Here is a 12,019-nt window from a genome sequence, read left to right on the forward strand (position 1 = left end):
GAGATTTAAATGGACATGTTGGTGGAGAGGTAGATGATTTTAAAAGCAATTATGGTGGCAATGGGTTTGGAGCAACTAATGAGTGTTGTAAGACCATATTGAATTTTTCTTTAGCCTATGATATTGTAGTTGCTATTACCTTATTTAAGAATATAGATGCGCATCTTGTTACTTATAAGAATGGATATAGTAAAACTCATATTGATTATTTTCCTATAAGAAAAATAGATCGTTTAGATTGCAAAGTTTATAAAATTATTTCAAGTGAAAGTTTATGTATCTAACATCGTTTATTAGTTTTAGACTTTAAGATGAAGGGACAGAAAATAAAAAATAATATAAAATATTATTCTAGGATTAGATAGGAGCATTTAAAGAATATTAATAAAAATATTTTTGAGAGTAAAATATTAGATCTTAAAATTTTGTTTATGCACGAGGGAAAAAGTAACTAATGATATTAATAATCTTACAAAAGATATGATTGGAGAATGAAAAGAAAAAAATTTATAATAGTAAAAATAGTTGGTGGTGGAATTAAAATGTGCAAGAAAAGATAAAAAATAAGAAGATTTGTTATAAAAATTGGTTTAGATATAAATATTTTAGTTTTTAATGATTTATATAATAGATTAAATACTAAGGAGGAGGAAAGATATATGTATGAGTTAGCCAAACAAAGATAAAAGAGTAGTAAGGATTTAGTTTAATAATACTAATGTTTTTTAAAATCAATTTGGATTCATGTCATGTAGGTCTACCATGGAAGCTATTCATTTATTGAGAGATTTGATGGAGAAGTATAGAGATTAGAGAGAATAGGGAGAATATACATATGATATTTATTAAAAAAGCATATGCTAAAACTCCAAGAGAAGCATTATGGAGAGTTCTAAAAAAAAAAAGGTTAATAATGCTTATATTCAAGTCATTATGGATATGTATGTAAGAGCTATTACTTGTGTTTAGACATAAGGTGGTTTGATCAAGTATTTTTCTATTTCAGTTGTATTAGATCAAGGATCAGTCTTAAGCCCGCATCTTTTTGCTGTTCTCACTAGACATTTGCAAGAGGTTGTACCTTGGTGTATGCTTATGATATTCTTCTTGTTAATAAGACTAGAGAGGGAGTTGAAGGTAAACTTGAATTATGGAGTTTGTATCCTGACCATTAAAAAGAGAAGCATAATATTAAGTTAAGAGTTGCAGAGATGAAGATGCTCAAGTGGATGAGTGGCTTTACTCTTAGAGACAAAATACGAATTGAGCATATACATGAAAAGTTTGAAGTAGCTCCAGTGGAATATAAGATTAGAGAGAGTCGTCTTAGATAGTTTGGTTACATAAAATGGTGGCCTTCCGATGACCCGGTTAGGAAAGTGATGTATTTTGACTTATGTTAAGAAAGGTAGAGCTAGACCTAAAAAGACTTGGTTAGAAAATATTAGAAACGACCTTTCTTTATAAGATTTAAATGAAAATTTAACTTTTAATAGGGTACAATGGAGTAAAAAGATTTATGTAGCCGACCCCACATAGTGGGATAAAGACTTGATGTTATGTTATATATTTGAGTCCTGATTAAACTTGATTTTAACTTACCTTATTGGTATTATATGGTTAAAAACTAAGTTAATTTGTAATCGTGTGGAATGCAGGGATAAGATTGTGTACATCAACCTCTCATCAAATTCTACAATTGGCAGAGCTTTATGCGGCATGAAACTTTTACAGGTCACTCCTTGTGCTTTTATTAGATAAAAAGCATAGTTGTTTGTTTTATGCCCACTTCAAATAGTCTGAAGACATGCCATCAGAAGTAATTTGATCTAATATCGCACACATATATCTGGTAGCTATTCATATACTAGTTTTCAATTCTTACTAAATTAATTGCTTTAAAGTTTTTTTTTTTTTGGGAAATTTACATACATACCACTTTATTTTATGCTATTTACATATCTAAGACTCAAAACATTAATATTACATGACTACCACCCATAGAACAAATTTAGGTGCATGAAATGAAATATTAAAGTTTATAGGATGGTATGAATGGTAGAAAATGAATTATAAAAGTGGTATATTTGATATTAAAGTTGTATATGAGTGGTATGCATGTAATATTAATGTTTTGGGTATTAGATATATAAATAGCATGAAATAAAGTGGTATGTATGTAAATTTCCCTTTTTTTTTTAACAAAGAAAGCCTTTAGATGTCCAGGAGATATTTAATAGCTTACAGATATGGAGCTTTTCAAGTTAGCATATTCTTATTCATGACGATGCTTTTAAATATTACTAGATGATTACTTTTTTATGAACAATTCAATGCTTATACATTTAAGTTTTTTAAGTAGATGGCCCTGTAAAAAAATATTACTTAGAGATAAAAAAAAGTTTTAAGTTTAAAATAGGAGAAACAAAACGAAACATTTTAAACTTATCAAATATCTGGAAAACTTCATTGGTTCATCGCAGCACAGCCACTACAAATAGGAAAAAATTCCATTTAGTACTACTGCATGCAACATATCTGTTATTTCCCTTCATTTTAAAGGTTTTTTCAAAGTTCACTTCTGAAAATTTCTATAGCTTAGAAGAAGTACAAGCATGTCATCAGTGAATCTAGGACTGAATCAAGGGGTTGTTTGATGTAGGCATTGTTTGGGATGACTTTCTTACTGCTTCTTAAAGCAGTTTTATTGTATAAAAATTTTAATTTTTGTACTAAAAAGCTACTTTAAGAAGCGATAAAAAAAACTGTCTCAAACAAAACCTTAATGTTATTTAGACATCAATAACAATGTTTTCTATTAATTACAACTGATAAAGAGTCTAAATGACCCATAAACATTTAAAAGGCTTAGTCAATTTTATTAAGAAGCCAGTGGTGTTATTTATCAAATATTGTGTGTTTGATTCAGTGGCATATTGAGAAATCTGAATAGCTCTAAGTATCTGACAATTTGGTTCAGTTTCTCTCTCAATTAAGACATAATGATCATAAAATTTTCAGAGATATTTTTAATAACTAGCATTGACATCTCTTAATTGTAATTTTTGCAGCTTTTTAGCTATCAATAACCACATAAGCTACTTCTATTCTTTCTTCAACTGCATGCCTTCTATTTAGGGGATCTGTTGCATGTTAGCCACATCTTCAGATATAAAATATTGTGCAAAGTGGAAGATTAATGTTTAGACGAATAGAATATAAGTTTAGAAAACGAAAAAAAAAAACTATCTTCCCTTATGGTATTATTGATTTATCTCACTTAGCTTGAAAAAATGACAGGAGGACATTAGGATCTGCAAAATCTTTCATATTGAACAAGATTTTGTGAAGGAAGAAAACATTAAGTTGTTGGAGTTTAATTTTTAATTTAATGGTGTTCATGTTTTGAAAAGAGAAGAGCCATCACAAGTGAATCGATTGATGCATCATTCTAGAGGAAGAAAAAAAAAGGGGTTTTACATACATTTCATTTTATTTCATGCTATTTACATATATAACACTCAAAACATTAATATTACATGACTACCACCCATAGAACAAATTTAGGTGCATGAAATGAAATATTATGGTTTATAGGATGGTATGAATGGTAGAAATAAATTATATGAGTGATATATTTGATATTAAAGTTGTATATAAATGGTAGGATAATATTAATGTTTTAAGTGTTAGATATTATAAATAGTATGAAATAAAGTGGTATGTATGTAAATTTCCAATCCTCCATTGTTGCTTCTGCCTCTGGTTGGTTTTCAAGGAGTTCATAGAGAGGAAATGAAATGGAAATGGAGGATTTGAGTTAAAACTGGCTTTAATTTTCTTGTTTGATTGAGGAGAAAATATGTAAATTTGTTTTATTTTTATTTGATTAATGAGAAATTTATTTATTTATTATTTCTTTATTGTGAGTAGCTTGCCTTGAGTGATGATTGGATATCCTCCTTTTTGACATGAAAATGATGTTCATAATTTTCTTTACGAAAAAAAAAGTAGATTGCATGTAATTGAAAGTTAACATAGAATTCATTGAACACTAATGACAGTTTAATTACCCCAAAATTAAATTAATATGAATTTGCACCATATAATAACAAATGTTACTAAATTTAGAAGCCCTTAATTATTTGTAAAATTAAGTTGCATTACCTTCTACCAATTCATGAAAAAAAAAGAGAGAGAGAGAATCAAATAAACACAAAATATCATCTCTATCACCCATACATTCTTCTTCCTTCATTCTGAAAGACCAAGCCTTCATTCCCCAACACACCAAAAGCTAAAAGAGAGCCACAGATCAAATAGACTGGTAAATCAATCACACAGCATTGCCAAAATTGTACAATTTCAAGAATGAGAAATCTTTGGCAATGACAATCAGGAAAAGAGGATACAACAGAAGTAAAGAGAGAAGGAAGGATGTTTCTTAGAAGATACAATAGAGAGAGCTCACAGAAGACTCCCGAGCGTGACACTCCCAAAGACACTTCTGGAACCAAGTGCTATAGGTGCCACGGTTATGAACACATCGCTTCGCAGTGTTCTAGTCCGTACAAGGTCACCATAATCGAAGAGGTTGAAGAAGAAGAGAAGAACCTGAGACTGAATTAACCCATCATGTTGACAATGAAGAAGACTTCTTCTACAAGGAAAACAAGTCGTTAGATGTGCGTTGTCCCAACCCAAACCCGGTGACGATTGGCGAAGAACTTCGATTTTCCACACCTTTACTAAGATAGGAGACAAGAACTGCAAAATCATCATCGATAGTGGAAGCTGTATCAACGCCGTCTCCTCAGTCATGATATCCAAACTTAACATAAAAGCGACACCTCACCTGAACCCATATATGGTCACTTGGATTAACTCGACTATCATAGAAATTAAGGATAGAAGTCTTATTCCCATAGAGTTTGTTGGATATCAAGAGAAGATTTGGTGCGATGTGCTAACTATAGACATGGGTCAGATTATCCTCGATCGCCTGTGGTTATTTTACAACGATGTCCATATTTATGGGAGAACAAACACCTGCGTGTTTGAACATAATGGTAAGAAAATCAAGCTTATACCTTCACAACCAAAATCCCATTAGATGGAAGTCAAACCCACCCCCGTGTGTTGCAGTAGCTGTATTACTGTTTCATTTTAGCCATTGATCTATTCCCATATTTTTTCCTATATTGTAACTTAAGACATGCTGGGATGATGCAAAATAGCCAAAATCAGACATCTTAGTGCTCCTTTAGGCCATTTGTTGCAAGCTTATCTCTTGTGCATATGTGGAAGCACCTGCTTGGTAGCTTTTGCATAGAATGCTTTTTTGGGCATGTTAACAAGTTGCCTTTAGTAGAAGCGCTTAGCTCTGATGATAACAACTGAGATTGGTTCCCTGCTGACCAGTTTTTTTCTCTATCCCATGAATTCTTCCATGAAACGTACTTATTGAGTTCATCTATTGTCACTGATTTGTTTTCTTAATTCAAGTGTTGACTAAATAAGATAGGCTTAATTAATAGCGACTGAAATATTTTATAATTTGAACGTTTTTTTCACAGCCACATGACAATTAATAAAAAACCATTAATGTAGGTTTGATTCGAAGAATTAAATAATAAAAAGTATCATTTATCAAATAAGACTAAACTTTAAAAAAATTATTAAACATTAATTAATCTGTCTCGATTTCAAATTTATTATTTGATTTGTTTTTTATTTACATATGGTGGATTTAATTTTTCCCTCATCTATGTTATATATTTGAATCGCAGCTCACATTGATTTATTCGTTGAGAGCTTTGACTACCAACTAAAAGGTCTTGGGCTCGAAGCTTGCATATGCGAGAACACTGCCGTTGCTAGGTCCGAAGTCATGGTAAGAAAAGTGGAGGGTTGCGTTAGGTAGCTGACAACAAGCGTAAAACTTGTCAAATAATCATGACATTAATCCTTTAATACTTTGTATTAATACTAGGACGTTACCTGGAAGCGACATATTGTATAGCTTAAATGCAGCCACAAGTGTGCAAGGGTCGCTGCACCAGTGCCCGGGTGCAGTGTTAAATAAGCAAGAATTCCCACATCATGGACGGATGTGGGCAAAGAAGTTAGTTCATAAAATTAAAATTAGGATAAAATATTAGAATATAAGTACCCTTACAGACAAATTAATGGAATTAATAGATATTATGATTCATTGAAAAATAAATATTCTATGCATTCACGAAATTAAATTGGTTATAGAGAAATCTTAGGAGATTGATAATTTAGGATTTAAACTATGATATTCTGATAAAAGTCGTACTAGAAATGATGTATGTGTGTTTATAGATAAGAGTTTAAAGGATATTTTTGTAAAAATTAATCGAATTGGAGATAGAATTACAGTTTTAAAGATTGTTGTTGATGTTAAGATTATTAATATTATAAGTGCTTATAATTCTTAAGTAGGTTTGGATATGGGTTTAAAATTAAAATTTTAGAATGACTTAGAAGAATTAATATAAAATATACCTCTTGAAGAAAATAATTTTATTAGAGATTTAAATGGACATGTTGGTGGAGAGGTAGATGATTTTAAAAGCATTTATGGTGGCTATGAGTTTGGAGTAACTAATGAATGTTGTAAGACCATATTGAATTTTTCTTTAGCCTATGATATTGTAGTTGCTGTTACCTTATTTAAGAATATAGATGCGCATCTTGTTACTTATAAGAATGGATATTGTAAAACTCATATTGATTATTTTTCTATAAGAAAAATAGATCGTTTAGATTGCAAAGTTTATAAAATTATTTCAAGTGAAAGTTTATGTATCTAACATAGTTTATTAGTTTTAGACTTTAAGATGAAGGGATAGAAAATAAAAAATAATATAAAATATTATTCTAGGATTAGATATAGGAGCATTTAAAGAATATTAATAAAAATATTTTTGAGAGTAAAATATTAGATCTTAAAATTTTGTTTATGCACGAGGGAAAAAGTAACTAATGATATTAATAATCTTACAAAAGATATGATTGGAGAATGAAAAGAAAAAAACTTATAATAGTAAAAATAGTTGGTGGTGGAATTAAAATGTGCAAGAAAAGATAAAAAATAAGAAGATTTGTTATAAAAATTGGTTTAGATGTAAATATTTTAGTTTTTAATGATTTATATAATAGATTAAATACTAATGAGGAGGAAATATATATGTATGAGTTAGTCAAACAAAGATAAAAGAGTAGTAAGGATTTAGTTTAATAATACTAATGTTTTTTAAAATCAATTTGGATTCATGTCATGTAGGTATACCATGGAAGCTATACATTTATTGAGAGGTTTGATGGAGAAGTTTAGAGATTAGAGATAATAGGGAGAATCTACATATGATATTTATTAAAAAAGCATATGCTAAAACTCCAAGAGAAGCATTATGGAGAGTTCTAAAAAAAAAAGGTTAATAATGCTTATATTCAAGTCATTATGGATATGTATGCAAGAGCTATTACTTGTGTTTAGACATAAGGTGGTTTGACCAAGTATTTTTCTATTTCAGTTGTATTAGATCTCTTAAGCCCGCATCTTTTTGCTTTAGTTATGAATGTTCTCACTAGACATTTGCAAGAGGTTGTACCTTGGTGTATGCTTATGATATTCTTCTTGTTAATAAGACTAGAGAGGGAGTTGAAGGTAAATTTGAATTATGGTGGTTGTATCCTGACTATTAAAAAGAGAAGCATAATATTAAGTTAATAAGAGTTGCTGAGATGAAGATGCTCAAGTGGATGAGTGGCTTTACTCTTAGAGACAAAGTACGAAATGAGCATATACATGAAAAGTTTGGAGTAGCTCCAGTGGAATATAAGATTAGAGAGAGTCGTCTTAGATAGTTTGATTACATAAAATGGTAGCCTTCCGATGACCCGGTTAGGAAAGTGGATGTATTAGATTTGACTTATGTTAAGAAAGGTAGAGCTAGACCTAAAAAGACTTGGTTAGAAAATATTAGAAACGACATTTCTTTATTAGATTTAAATGAAAATTTAACTTTTAATAGGGCACAATGGAGAAAAAAGATTTATATAGCCGACCCCACATAGTGGGATAAAGACTTGATGTTATGTTATATATTTGAGTCCTGAATTTTAACTTACCTTATTGGTATTATATGGTTAAAAACTAAGTTAATTTGTAATCGTGTGGAATGCAGGGATGAGATTGTGTGCTTCAACCTCTCATCAAATTCTACAATTGGCAGAGCTTTATGCGGCATGAAACTTCTACAGGTCATTCCTTTAGATGTCCAGGAGATATTTAGGCTTCGTTTGGGACGGCTTTTTTATTGCTTTCTGAAACGGAGTTTTAGTACAAATAAAAAATTTTGTACTAAAACTCCATTTTAGAAAGCAATAAAAAAGCCGTCCCAAACAAAGCCTTAATAGCTTACAGATATGGAGCTTTTCAAGTTAGCATATTCTTATTCATGACAATGCTTTTAAATATTACTAGATGATTACTTTTTTATGAACAATTCAATGCTTCTACATTTAAGTTTTTTAAGTAGATGGCCCTCTAAGAAAATATTAATTAGAGGAGATAAAAAAAAAATTAGTATTAAAATAGGAGAAACAAAACAAGACATTTTAAAATTAGCAAAAATCTGGAAAAACTTCATAGGTTCATCGCAGTACAGCCACTACAAACAGGAATAAATTCCATTTAGTACTACTGCATGCAACATATCTATTATTTCCCTTTCATTTTAAAAGGTTATTTCAAAGTTCACTTCTGAAATTTTCTTTACTTCAAAAAAAAAAAAAAAAAAAAAAAAAAAAAAAAAAAAATGATTGGGATGCTGGCCTGTATTTCTATGGCTTAGAAGTACAAGCATTTCATCAGTGAATCTAGGACTGAATCACGGTATTGTTTGATTTTGGCATCGTTTTGGGACGGCTTTCTTATTGTTGTTGTTCTATATATTGGATATGCCCCTCTACCATATTTATACAAATAGAATAACCTATTTATAAAAAAGGTAATGGGTCCCCTCTATTCTATAGATCATAGATTATAGAGATCTATCCAAATAGGAAATAAGATTGCCTATTCATAAAAAAGGTGATGGGGTCCCCTATGTTCTATAGATCATAGATTATAGAGATCTATCCAAATAGGAAACAAGATTTTCTCCTTACCAACTTGATCTTGTTGCACCTGGTAACAAACATGCATGAACCATTTCTCGAAGTATGTGTCCAGATAGTCCAAAGTCTCGATAGTTCGCTCTAGGTCTTCCGGTTAAAAAACAACGTCGATGAAGACGTATAGGCGCACTATTACGTGGTGGGGATTGCAATTTTCCATGAATTTTCCATTGTTCCCTCAACGAGGGAACTTTGCTTATTTCTTTTTTTAAGGATCGACGAATCCAATAATATTTCTGTTCCAATTTCTGGCGCTTCTTCTCCCTTTGAATCAAACTTTTTCTTGCCATAATGTTCAGTTCCTATTTTTATCAATGATATAAAATTTTGTACTAGAAAGCTGCTTTAAGCAGCAGTAAGAAAACTATCCAAAGCAAAATCTTAATGTTATTTAGACATCAATAACAATGTTTTCTATTAATTGCAACTAATAAAGAGTCTAAATGACCCATAAACATTTAAAAGGCTTATTCAATGTTATTTAGATATCAATGTTATTAACAAGCCAGTGGTGTTATTTATCAAATATTGTGTGTTTGATTCAGTGGCATATTGAGAAATCTGAATATGTCCAATTATCTGACAAATTGGTTCAGTTTGTCTCTCAATTTAGACACAATGATCATAATTTTTTTAGAGATATATATATAAACTGAACAATTGATATTTTTAATAACATAACATTGGTATCTCTTAATTATAATTTTTTTAGAGATATATATATAAACTGAACAATTGATATTTTTAATAACATAACATTGGTATCTCTTTGGCTATTAATAACCACATAATCCCCTATGATATTATTGATTTATCTAACTTTGCTTAAACAATGACAGGAGGAACATCAGAAGCTACAGAATTTGCAAAGACTTCCATATCGAGCAAGATTTTGTGAAGGAAGAAAACATGAAGTTGGTGGCGTTTTAGTACTTTGTTCATGTTTTGAAAGGAGAAGAGCCATCACAATTGAATCGATTTATGCATCATTCTAGAGGAAGGAAAAAAAAAAAAAAAAAACCTCCATTGGTGCTCTGCCTCTGCTTGGTTTTCGAGGAGTTCAAAGAGGAAATGAAATGGAAATGGAGGATTTGGCTTTAATTTGTTTGGTTGAGGAGAAAAAAATGTTTTTTTTTTTTTAAGATTGATGAGAAATTTATTTATTTATTTCTTTATTGGATATCCTTCTTTTTAAAATGAAAATGATGTTGAGAAATTTCGTTATTCTAGTTTTCATAATAATTTAATTACCCCTTATAACAACAATAAGCCAACTGCCCAAAATATTTTTACTCTGTTATTTATATCAAAAAAGAAGCAAAAACAACATCAAATTTTTATTACCTATATGAAATCAATCACTGAATTTTTTTCTTCATTATATCTTATTATTATTAAGAATCAAATTTTCATTTAAAATTAATTAAAAATAATTTCTAATAACATCTACTTTTTTTTAAAAAAAAATATAAGCCTATTCTAATACATCTACTCCTATCCAGCTCATCGGAACGCCAAGATTTTGTGAGGATGAGAAAAATGGATAAATTGAAAAAAGCTGCTTTAAGCATCAGTAAGAAAACTATCCAAAGCAAAATCTTAATGTTATTTAGACATCAATAAAACATCAATAACAATGTTTTCTATTAATTGCAACTAATAAAGAGTCTAAATGACCTATAAACATTTAAAAGGCTTATTCAATGTTATTTAGATATCAATGTTATTAACAAGCCAGTGGTGTTATTTATCAAATATTGTTGTGTTTGATTCAGTGGCATATTGTGAAATCTGAATATGTCCAATTATCTGACATATTGGTTCAGTTTGTCTCTCAATTTAGACACAATGATCATAATTTTTTTAGAGATATATATAAACTGAACAATTGATATTTTTAATAACATAACATTGGTATCTCTTAATTATAATTTTATGCAGGTTTTGTCTATTAATAACCACATAATCCCCTATGATATTATTGATTTATCTAACTTTGCTTAAACAATGACAGGAGGAACATCAGAAGCTACAGAATTTGCAAAGACTTTCATATCGAGCAAGATTTTGTGAAGGAAGAAAACATGAAGTTGGTGGCGTTTTAGTACTTTGTTCATGTTTTGAAAGGAGAAGAGCCATCACAATTGAATCGATTTATGCATCATTCTAGAGGAAGGAAAAAAAAAAAAAAAAAACCCCCATTGGTGCTCTGCCTCTGCTTGGTTTTCGAGGAGTTCAAAGAGGAAATGAAATGGAAATGGAGGATTTGGCTTTAATTTGTTTGGTTGAGGAGAAAAAAATGTTTTTTTTTTCTTTTAAGATTGATGAGAAATTTATTTATTTATTTCTTTATTGGACATCCTTCTTTTTAAAATGAAAATGATGTTGAGAAATTTCTTTATTCAAGTTTTCATAATAATTTAATTACACCTTATAACAACAATAAACCAACTGCCCAAAATATTTTTACTCTATTATTTATATCAAAAAAGAAGCAAAAACAACATTAAATTTTTATTACCTATATGAAATCAATCACTGAATTTTTTTCTTCATTATATCTTATTATTATTAAGAATCAAATTTTCATTTAAAATTAATTAAAAATAATTTCTAATAACATCTACTTTTTAAAAAAAAAAATATATAAGCCTATTCTAATACATCTACTCCTATCCAGCTCATCGGAACGCCAAGATTTTGTGAGGATGAGAAAAATGGATAAATTGAAATTAACATAAAATTTATTGAACACTAATGACAGTTTAATTACCCCAAAATTAAATTAATATGAATTTGCACCATATAA

The 12,019-nt window shown here is 29.6% G+C and overlaps 1 protein-coding gene across 4 annotated transcripts in view; it reads left to right on the plus strand.

The window, feature by feature from the left end:
* Window positions 1-11,603, plus strand: part of LOC110104417 (pentatricopeptide repeat-containing protein At3g06920) — a 35,563-nt gene extending 23,960 nt beyond the window's left edge. For 2 of the 4 annotated variants that reach the window (XM_020833518.2, XM_028697099.1), the window contains exons 2-3: window positions 1,659-1,734; window positions 10,050-10,358. The gene's annotated coding sequence lies outside the window, so the exon portion shown is untranslated. Of the gene's footprint in view, window positions 1-1,658; window positions 1,735-5,789; window positions 5,894-8,216; window positions 8,293-10,049; window positions 10,359-11,224 lie in introns of those variants that run through there. The other 2 variants (XM_028697092.1, XM_020833520.2) reach the window with 2 other exon arrangements.
* Window positions 11,604-12,019: the final 416 nt, after the last annotated feature.

The sequence above is a fragment of the Dendrobium catenatum genome, unplaced genomic scaffold (assembly GCF_001605985.2).
Source record: "Dendrobium catenatum unplaced genomic scaffold, ASM160598v2 fragScaff_scaffold_104, whole genome shotgun sequence".
In the NCBI taxonomy this organism is placed as follows: domain Eukaryota; kingdom Viridiplantae; phylum Streptophyta; class Magnoliopsida; order Asparagales; family Orchidaceae; genus Dendrobium; species Dendrobium catenatum.